General features: G+C 35.6%; 1 non-coding gene across 1 annotated transcript; it reads left to right on the forward strand.

The window, feature by feature from the left end:
- Positions 1 to 9,049: 9,049 nt before the first annotated feature.
- LOC129750256 (U6 spliceosomal RNA) lies at positions 9,050 to 9,156 on the forward strand. The gene has a single exon (XR_008738372.1). It is a non-coding gene; the product is annotated as a U6 spliceosomal RNA (small nuclear RNA).
- Positions 9,157 to 17,369: the final 8,213 nt, after the last annotated feature.

Here is a 17,369-nt window from a genome sequence, read left to right on the forward strand (position 1 = left end):
TTGTATGTTTGAGAATAATGCCTAGTTTCTGTTCTGATTTCCCCATTTTTATAAGTTTTTCAAAAAATCGTTCAGACCCGGCAGTGTGGATACGTATCGTAGAAAGTATTGTATGGTTAAGGTTAAAAATCATCGTTCTGTTTGGCTACTATTTTGATGACATCAAGCAAAAATTAGACATTCATCTAATTCTATATAAAAAAAAGCAATTTCAAATATTTTTTCTCATATTTTGACATGTTTTGCCCCAGATTTCACTGGTATCCAATCTCTTTTGTGATAAACGTTCTAGAAGCGACGAGTCATCTGATGTCCTTTCAGCTAATGGTTACATTTTGAAGATCAAAGAGACCTCTACTTAAAAAAGATCTTATACATCTGGTTGAAAATAATCGACTTAAAAACATGAGAGACATTAAGATGCCAGAAATAAAAGATTTCTATTAGAAATCGCCAGAGGTCGATAATAAAATGCTATTCGCTAATTAGCCCGCTAAACTAACAAAGTTTATATACTTTATAACTTTATTTTGGGATAACTTACGGATAAACAAATTACATCACCTGGTGGAGAAAAACATTCATCAGCAATCTTGTTCGAATAATCGCAGCTAATCGCGTTTGTTTATTCGTTACTTCACCAGAAATCTCGTGAGAAAATAAATTTGTCAGCGAAAAAGTAACGGACTAATTAGCGAATAGCGATTTAACGCCAGACACTAGAAAAAAGCATGTTTCAGCTTTCTTCCTTGACTGATTGCTTTTGGTAAAGTTTGTTTATCAGCTAGTACAAAAGTTTGGTGAAAAAATAAGTGAAAACGATAATTATTCAACAAAAACGGAGCAGGCAAATAAGCGATTGGTGCTTTAATGCCGAACACTGGAAATAGCAGTAGAAATAGAAATATTTCTATTGAAAACTCAACAGAATATTAGACCGAATATTCGGCCTAATATTCGTTTGCCCGAATAGTTGAAAAAGTCAATATTCGGTATTCGGCCGTTCGCCGAATACCACTATTCGGTACATCTCTGATTTATTGCATACAACAAAACTTCGAAAATTAACTTAAATTCTACTTTAACTAATTTTGATTAAGAAATTTGAATTCTTGGAAATTTGAAAAACCAAATTTTGAAGTTCGTGTTCTTTTGAATTCCTCAACAATTTTATGTTGATTGAATAACTCATTTACAAGCTAAATCTATTTCTGAATTTTGAATCTGCACGCTCCTTTATTTTAACTCAAAATTAAGTACGACCGAGGTTCAAAACATAGTTCGATTCTATGAACTTTAAGTTAAGTACTCTTGTTCCTCCTCAAAACGGAGCTCGAACTGCGAACTCAAAATTGATCTTTTTTTTTCCTTCGGCGAGGGAGCAAAGCTGAGTTCGACCTTATGAACTAAAAATTGAACTCTCTTTGTTGGACTGAAAACACTTGGGGAGTTCAGTTCAAACCGTAACAGCAACCAACGAACACCTCGCAAAATTGTGTCGTTCCGGAACAATTAACTACCGGAAGACTATGAAGGAACTTCATAATGGAATGCATGTTCACCGTGTCAGCGTAAAATTCTGTCCGTCATTGTCATCATACGGTGAGCGGCTTGGAATGTCCGGAAACTTCCGAATGTTGTTTACTTCCCGTAGGAAGTAACATCCGGAAGTTTTCTTTGACCGGGAGTGTCAAAACTTTCTACCGCTCAGTAATTGCAATGCAATGTACCGGAACAGCAACATCCGGGTACAACAAATTTCAATCATCCTTTAATTCCCTGAAAATAAGCTACCTTCGAAAAAAAGGATAAATTCGAGTTCGGCTGCCGAAATTAGTTAGCCCAGTCAAACTGAAAGTTGAAAGCTGCCACCGAAGTGCTGTTTTGAACCAAAACTACTTAATTTTGAGTTTAAAAAAAGGTGCGTGTGCATTCTGAATCTGAATTCTGAACCTATATTCAAAAATTGAACTTTGAATCTGTTCCAAATTTCTATACGATTTCTGAAATGTACGAAAAATACTCTTTCCGAATCTTAATTCCGGATCAGAATTATAAGAGACAAGTTTTAGAGCCTCCATTCATAAATGTATTATTTAAATTCTGTAGTTCTAATTTAATCTTAATTCACTATTCAATTATTTATTTTTAATCTGTATTGTGAATATCAATTAAAATGGGAATTTCAAACGATGAATCTGAATCTCAGTTTTCAGTTTCGGATCGCCATTTAGAAGCTTTGAATTTATAAATTTTGCTTAATAATTCAGTTTAAGAACTTCGAATTTGAATATAAAACCAAAATTCGTCATTTTTTCATATTCGGAAAACTGTTATCAAAATATTTTAAATGCATATGATCTGCGAAAACCATGATTCAAATTTTAAATAAAATGCAAAATCAAATTTGAACCAGGATCTCAAAGTAGCTTTTCATATCTCATTTCTTATGATTATTCGAACTGAAAATCAAGAATCTTAAACTGGATATAGAATCTGAAATACGTAAATAGAAATACAATTTTGGTCATGGGAAAATGGATCCAGAACCTCCGAGACGGGAATATTTTAAAGTTTAATATTCAGACCTGAATTTCTATAAATAATTGAGATAATTTCGAAGAAACTTAGCAGAATGTTTAACTTGGGATGAATTTTTGAGGTTATTAGATATAAGTGTAGATCAGGGATGAGCAACCCGCGGCCCGCGGACCGCATGTGGCCCGCGAGACCCTTCTGTGCGGCCCGCGAAGCTTTTTTCAAATTTTCATGTCTTAACATTTTTCTACAATGGATTGTTGGGAAAACTTACATGACTGAAATCAAATATGCACTTATCTGCATTTTCCCAACAATCATTCAGATTGTTAACCTTTTTTCTAGCATTTTAAGCATTTATTATGTTCAGTTCAAGGCATAAATTCAAATTGTTTTTGGCATAATGTTATGTTAGAGTTTTTTTTTATTCGGGATACATTATTCCTTATTATTTAACTCCGACCACTTTGAAAAGCAAAATCCATTAGAGTGAGGAAGAGCAGTTGAAAATCGGAAGCTACACATGATCAAAGGAATTTCGAAGCCCGTTAGTGAAGTCATTATTTTCGTTTCAAGCAAAAATAAAGTTGTATGATAAAAAATAGGCTCTGCAGATATTTTTTTCAAATTATTCTATCCAATTCGGTGAAAAGGCTTGTTCTGTTATTACTCAAATACTGGCAAAAAAAATTGAATCAAAACCTTGTGAAATAATTTTTATTTCAGTATATTGACGAAAATTACGAAATATTATAAATAAAGCCTGAGTGAACGTTTTTCGATTTTTTATCAACTTGAATTAGCTGGCATCAAAGTATTCCCAATGATATCTGAATGAGATCAAAAATTATAAAAATCTGAGCTAGAATTAGGAATGTAGTTTTGAAGATAGTTGCTAAAAAATATGTGAAATTGAGCATTTTTATGTGAGTTCGGCAACCTTGCTGAAATACAATTTAAAAAAAGGGGTGTCCACCATTTGAGGAAAAAAATCTAAGCTTTGAGGACCTAAACCACAAGGACAATTGTGAAAAAATCCCAGAAAGTCATCGATTTTAACAAGAATGTTGTAAGAACGAATGTTCGCCAAGAATATTTGAAAAAAAATGAGGGAATTTACAAAATGACAAAGAATTAGTTTTTTTTGTTTCGATTATAAAGTCTGCTTCATTTAATATTGGAACACAAACAATTGCGTGTAGTTCAGTCATTTATTAACGAATTCATAATTTGTTTTTCATACAAATGTAGCATTTTCTTTACTCTTTCATAAAAAAAAATTATATTCATTGCTGTTTCGAAGAAATTCTCGTACTTTTCCCGTAATACGGCACATTAGGCGGCGCACACCCTTTTCGTCCACCGTTTTAGCGATTTGATTCCACCAGTTCTTCATTTGAGTCATGTTCCTAACAAGTTTTCCCTTTGCCTTAAGCCTCCGCTTCGTGATTGCCCAGTATTTCTCTATCGGCCGGAACTGGGGGCAGTTTGGGGGGTTGAGGTCCTTCGGTATTACGCTGACCCCGTTCGTTGCGTACCATTCCATAACCGTTTTGCTGTAATGGCAGCTTACGAGGTCCGGCCAAAACATTACTGGACGGTCGTGGGCTCGAATAAACGGCAGAATCCGTTTCTGTAGGCACTCTTTTTTGTAGACTTCTGATGTCATTGTCTTGTCAGTGAGAAAGACTTTGGTTTTCTGTCCACAACTGCATATCCCCTGCCAAATCATGTACTTGCGGGCGAATTTATCCGCAAACACGAACTTAAATTTTGCAGGTACATCCCCCCGAGCCGTCGCCAAATAAAATTTTTGACCTGGGATTTGCCCAAAGTCCGCCTTCACGTAGGTCTCATCGTCCATCAGAATACATCCGTCGAACTTGGTCAGCACTTGGTCGTACAGCTTTCGAGCACGGATTCTGGCCACATTGTTCTGCTTCAGCGTCCGATTTGGCTGTTTGCTGGCTCGGAATGACCTTATTCCTTCCCGGAGACGAAAACGTCGCACCGTTCTGTGAGCGGCCTGGAACTTATTGGCCAAATCGCGGTCTGAAAGATTGGGATTCCTCATGACGGTCTTGATGACTTTCCCACGCAGTTTCCGGTCGACAGTTCCACTCCGACGCTTCGAATGCGGCTTCCGAGCCGTCGTCAATGTTTCCTTGTACTGCTTTATAACACGCCATACGGTATTTCTGGGCATTTTAAGCTGTTTAGCTAGCTTCGATGCCGACAACAATGGATTTTCAAGAAAACTGTGCACAATTTGATCTCTCCGTTCGGCTTCCATGGCGGTTGTTTACAAAATGCTATCGTTTGGTGTTATGACATAAATACATGGTGAAAGGTAATGAATTTCCCGACACGTGGGTGAAAAAAGTTTTCAAATCCGTCCACTAGGAGCGCCACAATGAGCAATAGAATTTGTTCCAATATTAAATGAAGCAGACTTTAGTCATTTTACCATCTGTGTGGCATTCGCGACTTTATCAGCGTTCCAGTTGGCGGACAGTTATTTAAAAACTTATCCGGTGCAACTGTGTTCGATATTTACTCTTGGGCTCGAACTCACGAACATCGGTTCAGGAAGCAACAGACTTGCCAACTGAGCTATACCACAAGCCCCAGTATATGAATTAGTGATGTACCTTTTCAATATCGGATATTTGAAAAGTCGTGTTGAAATTCTGATGATAAACACGTGAGTTGTCAAAAACGACGCGAAGCTCTGCTAATTATATTAAAAGAAAAATTTAAGTGCGGCCCGCCGACAAGATTTCAAATTTAAATTGGCCCGTTTGTTCAAAAGGTTGCTCACCCCTGGTGTAGATTGTTACTTTTGAATAACTTTGATTTGATTATGAATTTAAAATTTTTAGTTTAGAGTATACCTCGCTTGCCTTTTTGGAACCTCATGGTGAGGGGGGGGAGGGAGGGGGGTGGATGAAGTCAAAATCCTCACACCCCCCCCTCCCTCATTTCCTTTAGCCATATCCCCTGTACATATTCGGACCGGACAATTTCGGATTTTTTTAGTAGAAACCCGGGCATTTGATTACAAATTTTGAATTCAAAAACCGTTCAATATCCGAGCAAATCTAAACAAAATCCCGGCTTTATTTCAAAATATCCAGTGAAAAGTGAAAGAAAAATACTCGAAATTTAAATATTTCATAGAAACCCATCAGCAACGTTCAAATCGTGTATTTAAAAATTTCAAAAACTTGTTTATTGTATATTATGTTGAAACTAGCTTCAAATTATTCTTTTTTGATCGTTAAGACTGAATTCTAGTTTACAGTTTGATTTCGCAAAAAATACAACATGCAAAATAAAATTGAACAGAGGCACGATTGGCATTCATACTGTTGTAATAGTTAATCTTATTAAACTGAAATTAAACTCATAGAAATTTAGGTAAAACCTAAAACCCGATGATAACACAAGATAGCAACTGCTACTTCCATCACTGTCGAATAGCTCCTCGTAGTAAAATGTTGGAAATAAAGGAAATAAACTAGCACTAAACAGCATGGAGATATATTACACCGCACAACAAACTTTTGCATACCGAACCGGTTCATTATAAGAGGGCTTCTCCGGTGCATCGAAGCTTTTTCGGATACTGGGACGACTTTCCGGCGTCCTTAGCTTGCCTGTAATGGACCACCGAGCAAGCCGAGGAAAGGAAGGAGTTTTGACTGCCTCCGGAGAATCTTCAAATTCACTCTTTCTCTGTGCATCGGGCTCCCCACTTCCGCTTTTCTCGCTTCAACCGGTGTGTGAGTAAGCAATTGCTTGGTAATGGCGTTTTGGTGCCACTCCGACACCACACCGACGAATTCTGCCAAGCCAGGGCGTCTCAATTGCAAAGCCAATCCATCGCATCGGCTGGCTGGAAGTGGCATTCAGGAACAATGCCAGGAATCAGCCGATGGAGGCAGGAACTGGAAGAAGAGTAGGGCCGAAGCGGAAAACACATAAACTAAAAGTTGTGAAACAAAACAGTTCGGCTGCTGTTGAGGAAAACGAATGGAGTGCATTAATGCACATTTCCTGTAATATAGCAAATTGATCCTCGTGAGTATTCTCTTTTCGTCTTGCCGGGGCAATTTTTTTTTCTTCTCTGCTCCTCCTCGAAGTTGTTGATGTTGTGCTGAATGAACGGAACATGGTATCACACTCTCATGAAGCAAAGTGAAGCTTTCCTTTTGTCTAACCGCCGAACAAAAATGTACCAAGCCACTTCCGGTAAGCCGAAAGAAGAAGTTATGGGAGCTGCGAGGCTTGCGATGTGGTGTTTTGTTTCGCTCTAGAGGTGATATGGATGAGCTTAATTAATATCTGTAGTTTCTCGTTAAACACTGGTAAGACGATCGGGTGGAAGGGTGTTTCTGTTCAAGCTGAACTTCGGTTCAATGTACAGGTAATATGCAGATTATTTTGTACAGGGAAGACGTAATTAATGTATGGAAACAAATTTAACAAGCTTTAACACTTCAAATATGTGTCTTAAATAGTTTTAGATTTTTCAATTTCGTTTTTAATTTATATCTGGTTGTTAGGTAAAAAGTGTCATTTATTATGTATAGTTTTTCTTTTCGTTTCAGCTTTTTATTATTCACATTTTTGAACGAAGCGGCATCTAGAGGGAGATAAGTGACAGGTCTAGAATTCACTATAGATTCTGCTTCGAGAATGACTTGTTCTAAGACTTCTTCGCTGGGATGTTGTTGGTGTTCAAATATGGTATCCATTGCGGTCTTTATGAATCTTACCATACGTTCCCACGGGCTCCCTATATGGGTCGCACGAGGGTTAAAGAACCATTGCATGCGTACTTTTGTGAATATTATGGCACAATTTTCGTGATCACTCATCAACACCAACCAACAGCCGCGACCTAGCAGCAGATCATCCAATAAGAGGTCTAAGTTACAAAAGTTACACATCATTGATTGTCCCAACGACGGCTCTATTTCTGTAAGTATTCTTAATCCGTTTAACAATTGCCTTTAACATCCCCGCAATAGTTCAACAACAAATAGTTGCGCCCAGTTAAATTGAAAAAAAAAAATAGTGCAGTAAAATGAAAGTGAAAGTAGAAAATAAATTGTTTTATTAAATAAGACTCTGTTCTTTTTAAAAATAAACACTGCATTTTTGGGTTGATCCAAAAACAGGGATAGGGAGGAAATCTTTTAAGAAACTCCTAAAATCTCAGAAAAGCTCATCACACCCTCACAGGAGCATTTTCAAATTTGATGCAAATTACAGGAGAAAACAGAACCTACAAGTGATTTGACAGTTGTTTTACTGAGCAGTTTTTCTGTTCCGAGATAATCCTGTAATTTTCAGCTGTTGGAATTAATTTATTTTTGCCAGAAATCAGCAGTTGAAAATACAAGACAAAGTCGTTCCTGCCACAGGAGAAAAGATTAAGTGTGTGACACATTTCCGTAACATGAGATTCGTTCAAAAATTTCAATTCCCCTATTGTCGCATGACGCAATTCTGCGTTAAAACTCAAAGTAATTCGATTTATACATTTCATTTCAAAAGTTGAAAACCTGATGCAATTGTCTCCTTTTGTCCTCCTTTAGTTTGGTAGTGCATACAATATTTATTTTCAAAACATTTCCTTTTGTCAATCCACGTCTTTTGATTGCTAAAGACACTTGATCAAGCCAGTAACGCGGAAACTGTGAGAAACAATCGCATTGGTTTTCAGGAAAAAAATAATCTAAAGGACACTCAATAACAGGCACTTGAATAAAACAAGTCCAACAAACACCGTTTGCAAGCAACAGGGCAGAAGATAGAGGGACACAAAGATCAAAGGAATATTTTGAATTTTCATTTCAAGCAGTTTAGGTTCATTGGGTTTATTTTTTCCAACCATCATTACTCTTTAGGTAGGTAGTTACCCGAAACGCAGGGCGGATGGTTGCTTTCCGTGATCGATTTATCGGTTGATTCGGCATGAATACACATTTTTGATTTTGCTTGTTAACTCGAGAGCACAAGTTCAGTTTATTCGTTGTAAAGTATCACCGGGAAGAGTAAACGCTGGGTGCTCGGGACAGATGTTGGTAGAAATCGAGCAAAGAATATCGCTTTGAGTAATTGACCGGGTAATTGCACTGTATTCATTGATTGAGTAATTTAACGGTTCAGTTTTTCGAAACGATTAAAACGACCTTTTCCCTCATGTATAAATACTACCAAAGTGAGTCGAACATTGTAAACTAAAATGACATGAAATTGAATTAAAAATCTTATGCGTCCAGAATATTTTGTTGTGATCCTTTCTGTTGAAAGTATTCATGATAGATTCTCCTAATAATATCAACAAGTAGTCTACGTTCATTCCCTTTACCTTTTTTTATACCTGAATCAGAAAACGTTACCTGTTGCACTGTCCCTCGATGTCGTCCTCATATAATGCATCGCTAGAATTAAAATTATATTCACTGAGGATATATATGGTCTTATTTACCCTTCATTCGTTCAAGCTTCGGCTAAACATATACTAAAATTGGAACGATACAGAGAAGATTAGCATGGCCCCTGCGCAAGGATGACACGCAAAATCGTGAAGCGTTCCACATTTTTTTTTCAAACCAGAATTTGTAGAGTTGTGCTTGTGCGCTGTGATTCTCCAATCCTTTTGTTATTAAGAGACTTTAAATAAATTCAGTAAAAATGCGGCTTTTTTCGTCAAATATGAACTTTTTCTGAAGGAAAATTCTGTTATACTACTATAGACCCTTTTTGGTTTTGACAACACGCTCGAACACTTTGTGTTGACGAAATTGAACCGTGCCAAAGTCGATCGATTATTTCCCTCAACTTTTTTTTACTTGTTACTAATAATAACCACTTTTTTCAACTTAGATACTTAACCACAATTTCTAATCTATTTTCATAGTTTTACATCATGTTTTAGACACATTAAGCCCGTTTTTCTTTTATTTATAATTCGAAATTTTGAACGGCTTTATCAGTGAGTATTGTAGATTTGAAATGATAGACGGATAGACCATAGGAAGAAAGTTATTAGTGTTGAAAAAAGCGAGGAGCATTTTTTGAATAGAAGCTTGGCCAGGAGCACGTACTGAAATTTTTGTCCCTTACCAATCATATGTATAGAAGAAGATACCGAATAGAGCCGGCACTTCGTTCTGCGATGTATTGTTAGAGTATAATATGAACTTCTTAATGAAATATTTTTAAAGTATAATATATGTTATGTATGGGTTCACTCGATCCTTCGAGTCCAAAAAGATATAGGTCTTCTAAATAGATCTTGATCATTGCTAAGCACGAAATTATTAAAATTTATCCAATGACTTATGTTTATCCAATAATTTCCTGATAAAATTGATCCCTTATAATCAGAAGTGCTTATATCAGAATTTTAGAAAATTTCGCCTTCAAATATGCAATGACTATAGGGTAGAAGACAAACTTTAAGAATTATTTTGTCTGGCAATGAAATGAAAACTAATATGGTTAAAAAAGTCAATGAAACTTTAAATTTGGCATGATTGTTGCCGAAGCTTAGGGAACCCTGATTAAAGGATCAAGTCGCTTTCAATAAAGGATCAAGTATTCTTTAATTTTCTGAATATCACAATTTATTTAGTTCCACGAACACGCTTCTATTTCATCTACTGGTTCATTTGTCGATCTAATTTTTGTCTACGGCATTAGATATATTACAATATCGATGTCTGATATATTTTGAGTACCTATACTCCATTTACAGCTTCGTTTATGCTCAAACTATTCAAAAATACCCCCAGTCAGCTCTCATTGAGCATTTCTTATTTTGTTTGTACTCTAGTTATGACTAGGATAAAATAATGTTCTGAGAGTGATCTTGAACGTCTTCGGAATCGGCTTCCTCATATTTATCGATAAGTGATACATCAGTTATCATTATAAGCGGTGCTCGTTGTGGTTCTCTGTATCTGGTTGGTCCATTAATTTGGACGTCTGTATGTAGCTTCTCGACAGGATCATGAAGCTGAATGGCCACTAGGAGACTCTACGGAAGACGCGGAATAATCGTAGAAGGAAATAATATCTAAAACAAAACTGTGAGCTTTCCTATTTCACCCAGCTCATTTGAGAATGGCCAACTAGGATGGAAACGATCAATTTGCAGTTGGATTGAGTTGAACGATGTTTTTGTATGATAATTTGTAAGTTTTTGGAACGATTTTTATCAAATCACAAAAAGAAATCATTTTAAAAGAAAAGTTTTGTTGGAAAAGTATCTGGCTAGAACTCAACTGTCTCAAACGAATGATTTGTTTTTATGAACAGACAGAGTTTTGTAAAAAATAATTTTCATATGATAATATAGCCTTGAAATGTTCTGAATAATTTAACCTATATCAAGACTGTTGCTTTTTGCAAAAGGTTTTTAGAGATGTTGCAAGTTTAGCAAATCCAGATGTCATATTGCACTGGAACGTGTTTTGTAATAGCAACGAGACAATTTTACAAACCATTTTCGAACCTCCAAACCTCATCCGCCCCTGAAATTTTTACACTTTATAGTCCCTGGAGTGTAAACTTGACACTGACTAAAAACAATATATCTCTCTTGTTTCCAAACGATTTTAACAAAATTTATCATTTTGGGTAACTTGTAATGTAACTCAAATATGTTTTTCAGACAATATTCAACTACAACACCTCAATTTTCCGTTAATCAAAGTCTAAGATAAAAAAAGGCTTCGGAAAAAAGACTGTAGATCAGCTACGAAATGTTAAAAAAAAAATCGTTTAGTGTCCAAGAAAGCTGAAGTTAGAAACTATACGTTGCACATAAGGATATGTATATTTTTTTAAATTTGATCGCAAAAAATGTTAAAAAGTGGTGTAAAAACCGTACTTTTCAATTCAGAAACCATAAAAATTGTTTAACCCTCATTCGCATTAGAGTGTTATTTTGACACTATTGTAAGTTTGAATGCTTGTAACTTTTTTCAGAAGCTTCAAAAAAGAAAAATTTCTTCAGGGACCCTAAATGAATTCAAAAGTTCTTTAATATTGCATCTTTACTTTATTTATGGACGAACCCTGGAAGCCGGGACAAAAAACTCCCTTTTTCGACTTAGAGTGTCATTTTGAACCATCAAAAGTAAAATCGATTTAATTCGTTTGAATTATTTTGAACTTCATAAAAACTTATATCACTAGAAACCTTGTAATGTCAGTAAAATATGTTTAGAACATTATATATAGCTAAAGCTTATAGTTTTCTCGTTATTTAGCATAAAAGAAAAAAAAATCCGAAAAAACACGCCTCAGGAAATGTTGGGAACCGCCGAGCAGCACGCAGCTACCGAATAATGTCATCAGTGCGCCCATGAAGTGTCAACGATTCGATTTCTGGAGATTCTACTGTCATTCGTAGAATGAGTTGCAAAATTGTTAGCGCCTAATCTTAAAAGTGAAGCCATTGCATCAAATAGTCTACCTACTTATACTAGTGCTTAAATCTATTATCATAGATTGAAATTATCACAGATTGATTAAAACTTAAACTAGTTCAACTAATCGTGAGTAAAATTACTACATTTGATCATATTCCTATAACTATTAACAAAATATTGTAAACTCGTAGGAAGATCGATTTGAGCAAACTATTGGTAGAGGCAGTGTAGAAATCTGCACGAGGATTTGAAACTTATCGTAAGTTAATTTGCTAAAATTCTATAATGCCATCAATCATTGATAATAAATTATATTATAGTTTTGATCTACACACAAATAAACGTAGATTTCAAAGGCCGTTTCGACTACAATCCAAACAGGAAAAGTGCTGTAGTATATATATTACACGTCTAAACAATATTTGTTTTATGCATATGAAAGCTGAAATTAATGTCTAGGTACATCATGAAGCCCAGAAATATTTTTTAAAATTTTTTTTCAGTGAAATGGTCACAAAAAGCTCAAAAAAGTGGTCTGAAATACCTACTTTTTATTAGATTGCTAGTAAAAACTGTTTGAGCGATGGTAGAGTTTTTGAAAAAATATCATTCCAAATTTTATTCTAATTCTGACATTTTGTTGTTTTTAGATTTTTGATGCAACAAAAATTGAATTAACGGAAATTTTTCAAAGTTGACTACTTTGTGCGCTTTTTTTACAAATTGAAATTTCATTTGTTTTTGTGGTCCACCGTCAGGTTGTACCCGGATTTTCGGTGCTTTTACTTTGTTTGGACCAATAAAAAATATATTCATTGGAAAGAAAATTTAATCTACATCCTAGAGAGGTGCAACAATTCACGCTGTGAGATTTCACAAAAAATATGAAAATTATAAATGTAAAATAATTCCTGAATTTCTAGAACCAAAAGCAGCAAAACGTGTTTGTTTGCTCTCCGAGTAGGTACGGTGGGTGGTGATTTGGGCAGAGAGCGAAGCTTTTACTAGCAATCTAATGAAAAGTAGGTTTTTCAGACCACTTTTTTGAACTTTTTGTGACCATTTCATTGAAAAAAAAATTAAAAAATATTTCTTGGCTTCATGATGTAGACATTAATTTCAGCTTTCATATGCATAAAGCAAATATTTTTTGGACGTGTAATATATAAACTACAGCATTTTTCCTAAGGCATGTTTTTTTCGGATTTTTTTTCTTTCATGCTAAATAACGAGAACACTATAAACTTTAGCAATATATAATGTTCTAAACATATTTTACTGACATTACAAGGTTTCTAGTGATATAAGTTTCATTGTAATCGGTTAGATATAAAAAGAGTTATGATTTTAGCTTGGAGTGTCAAATTGACACTCCTAGTGCTGATTTTTTAAGGAGTTTAACAGCAAGCTGTCATTCTTCCCAACGGGTAATGAAATCTAATGCGGATGAGCGTTAAGAGTTTAAGACACAACAGATAAATTTTGAAAAGAGGATTGAAAGGTTGATGTAATTTGACACATTTTTGCATTTTGAGATTTTCAAAATTCGAAACACAGATTTTTTGACAAATTTTCAAAGGTAGCTGTTTTTTTTAACTTTTTGTCAATTTGCAATTTTTCGTCAAATCAGTTGAGAAACAAGAGAGATATAGTGGTTTAAAGCGAGGAGTGTCAGACTGACACTCAAGGTCTGATTAGGGAGTTTTTTCTTGGACTTTCAGGACAGGATGCGTTCATATAAAAGGAATGATGCAAAATTAAAGATTGAGGGTCTCCGAACATTTTTTTTTGATGCACCCGAATAAAGTTACAAGCTGCCAAACTTCCAATAGTGTTATATTGACACTCAATAGCGCATAAGGGTTAAGAGTCCAATCATGGCATTCAGAGCCCATGGACTTACTAGAAGAGTTACATTCATAAAGCCTTCTAGAAGTGTGTTCTGAAAATTTTGAGTTTTAATCCAGCAGCTCTTCATTTAGCACTCCACGACTCCAAGGTGAAAGGTGAGCCAATTGTAAAAGAAATAAAGTGGAATAAGGATACTTTCTATTCCTATGTAATGTTTCATTTGACCCCGGATGTGATGGAAAGTGGGCGCTGTATTTGAGCCTCAAAAGAAACGTTTTCGAGACAAATCGTGTCTCCAATTTCATCGCAGTATTTTTAATTCCTTGCGAACTGCTGAAATCTTGTGCGAACCGTTCCTACCCATCGCCATAGTTCGCAGCTGTTCTGGTCAGAATATTTTCATATTAGTTTTGGAGCTTTCATTCGGTATGTGCCATGTGCGCTGCCATGGAATAGCAGCGGCGAAAAAAACCTCAGCGCTGGTAAAACTTTTTAAAACATGCATAAGCTGACATAAGTATGAATAGTATTGCCCCCGCGAATAATATTCTAGGATTTATTGTGTACGGAAGAGGGGAGATAAATCAAATTAAATTACATTCTTTTTTCGTTGCCGAAAGCGTGCCTCTTTGTATGATGTTTTTCCGGCGGATTTGGTGACATTTTGAGATCAGCTGTTGCCGTGTGCTTTTCTGAAGAAAAGAAATTAAAACAGATTTCAGTCGTGTCTCGTTTTTTTTACCATGTGTAAGACATTGCAAACTGGATACTCAAAAATTTCGTTCAGATAAATGTGTTTTTGAAAACGAAAACCATGTGTGTGTGTTTTCCTCATGCCAAATAAGTTTAACGTAGCTCAAGGCGCTTCTCAATTTAGCTCCATGGACACCACAGCATCCTCACACACATGCCTATTCACCTGTCTTCCCCTTTTAAGGCAAATGAGTCAAGAAGCGATAGCGTTTCAGCTTACTGCCCGTTGCCTTCCGGGCCATGCCATGCCAGGAAGATATCGGACACCCAGCTCGATGGATGACCGCTGAAGAGCTTCAACCGCATTAATAAGGAAATTATCAATTATCATGATAATAATATAATTAATGCCATCTGTATTTGCCAGCGGGTGCACACATCCGTATAAACGAGTTTCCGGTTTGTGCGGTTAATCTCATCCGCTTTCCGGCTTTAGAAGGATGAGGAGGTAGAGGAGAAGTCGAGCGAATTGAGTGGTTATCGACGATGATGGCCATTACAAAACCACTTGGTTTGGCACTAGTTGCAGACAGCTGCTTTGTGCTGTTTGCTGGACAAGGTTGCCAAAAGGCTATTCTGTAACTGGGCACCTTTATTCTTAAATTTATACACGAATAAAATATTTTGGATCAAAATTGCTGTTAGCATGAGAAAACTCTGATTTTCATATTATCATAACTGCTGAATTTCCAAAAAGAGCTTTTTTTTTCTTCAAAGGCGATACACATAATTTTTGAATTTTTTTTTAGGTTTCGGAAGTCTGTTCTCGGATTTTTCCAGTATCAATTCCATTTGTGTAAACTCGATTATTTAGGCCGGATCAAATTTTAAATCCCTCTTTTGTCATTCGGAGCTGAATCATAGCAAGGGGGGGATAATAAAAAAATAAGGCAACAAACAATAAAGAGTAATAAATTGCATGAAAGCTTGTACGCAATAAAACTGCACACTAAAGCAAAGCACAAAACCCATAAATCACGTAATTTGTTATCGAAAAATTCAATAAAATCAATCATACAAATGATGACAAACTTACATCTTCCACAATTTGTTTCCTGGTCTAGTAATCTTTCAGACATTTGATAAATTTTCCGAAATTTCCATAAAAATTTATTTATTTCTGCCTTCCGCCGAGTTTTTGGAAATTTCGAAGGGGGGAGGGGGGTTGGGGTTACAAAAGAAGAAATTGATATTTGATCCGGCCTTATTTGAAGTCTTTAACAACTGTACTGTAGGTGACACTCATACCCTTCTTGTTTATTCCGAGTGTTAACTTACGTTTGCCCCTAACGAAACTCAATTCAGAGATTCACTCAGACAAGTCTGTCGATCACAAGAATAGATCACGATATTTTGATATTTAGATATTACACGTTGTCGTATCCGATCACTTTTTCCTCAACAAATATCCACATGATACTTATTTAGTAGGATATTCAAAACAATAAAAATGCTTTCTGCACACTTTCTTTTCAAGCTCTCTCTATAAACTGACTCAAGACTATCCCTTTTCCGAACTCTTTTCTCTTTTCCTCATCAAGCTAGTTCATCGCAGTAATTCCTCTAAGTTCTCGAGTTCATTATCCTTTTTGATTTCTTTTTCATCATTTCGAACGGAACCTCTCAATGAGTCTATTCATTGATGTTTCCAAGACCTTTCTCATTTTATTTTACATTAGTGTGTCACAATTTAACAAATTATTTATTTTTTATATGCTCTCCCAATATTCTCTACACACGTGAATAGATCAATCACTGACTTTGTTTAGTTTGTTTTGTATAGTGTTGCCAAAATATAAAACGTTGCCATAGAAATTTATTCTATTCATTTTTCATCAGTGTTACCGAATTCAACTATTATTTTATTTTATTTATGTATATAAAACTGTGTTCACTTTCTGCATATTCTTTAGCTCATCCCTACATCCTTTGTTTGTTTTGTTTGTTGTTGAATTATAATTTATCCCCTACATCCTTTCTCACCTCTATTCTCAAGAAAAACTTTGTATTTTCGACTTTTGTTTATCTCTAAATCAAAATTTAAATTTTTCAAATGAACTTCGACTAAGTTTTACATTCCATTCTACGCAAAAACTGTTGTTTATTTTCCTCTTCATCTTATTTATACATCCCATTTTTAGCAAAAACCTTTCAAATCGGTACTTGTCCTGCCGCTCTATCTTTCTTCATCAAAGCTGAAAAAATCTGAACATATCTTTTTCAACAACCATTCTAATCTGCGCTTTTCCAGCCGCTCTGTCTTTGTTTAACAACGCAGGAATCATACAAAAAACATTCTTAGCAAAAAACATTTTCGAGTGGCTCTGTCTCTGAATACCAGAGCCTGAACAATCCGAAAACATGCTTAGCAACAGCCTACTCAATCTGTGCTTTTCGAGCTGCTCTGTCTTTGAATACCAGAGCCGGAACAATACAAAAACATTTTTAGCCTTCCCAATCTTTGCTTTTACTGCCGCTCCATCTTTGTTTACCAGAACCGGAACAAAACAAGCAACATTTTTCAAAACGGCCACTCCAATCTGCGCTTTTCCTACCACTCTGTATTTGTTTACCAGAGCCGGAACAATCCTAATATATTCTTAGTAACTGCCATTCCAATCTAAAAAATAAACAAACAATCATAGCAGCATTCTTAAAAATCTGTGCTCCTTAAGCCAAGCCGTCTTTTTACCGGAGGCAGAATCAGAAACATTTTTTTCATAGCAATAGCCTTAGAAATCTGCGCTTCCTCAGCCAATCCGTCTTTTCCCC

Source organism: Uranotaenia lowii, chromosome 2, assembly GCF_029784155.1.
Source record: "Uranotaenia lowii strain MFRU-FL chromosome 2, ASM2978415v1, whole genome shotgun sequence".
NCBI lineage: Eukaryota > Metazoa > Arthropoda > Insecta > Diptera > Culicidae > Uranotaenia > Uranotaenia lowii.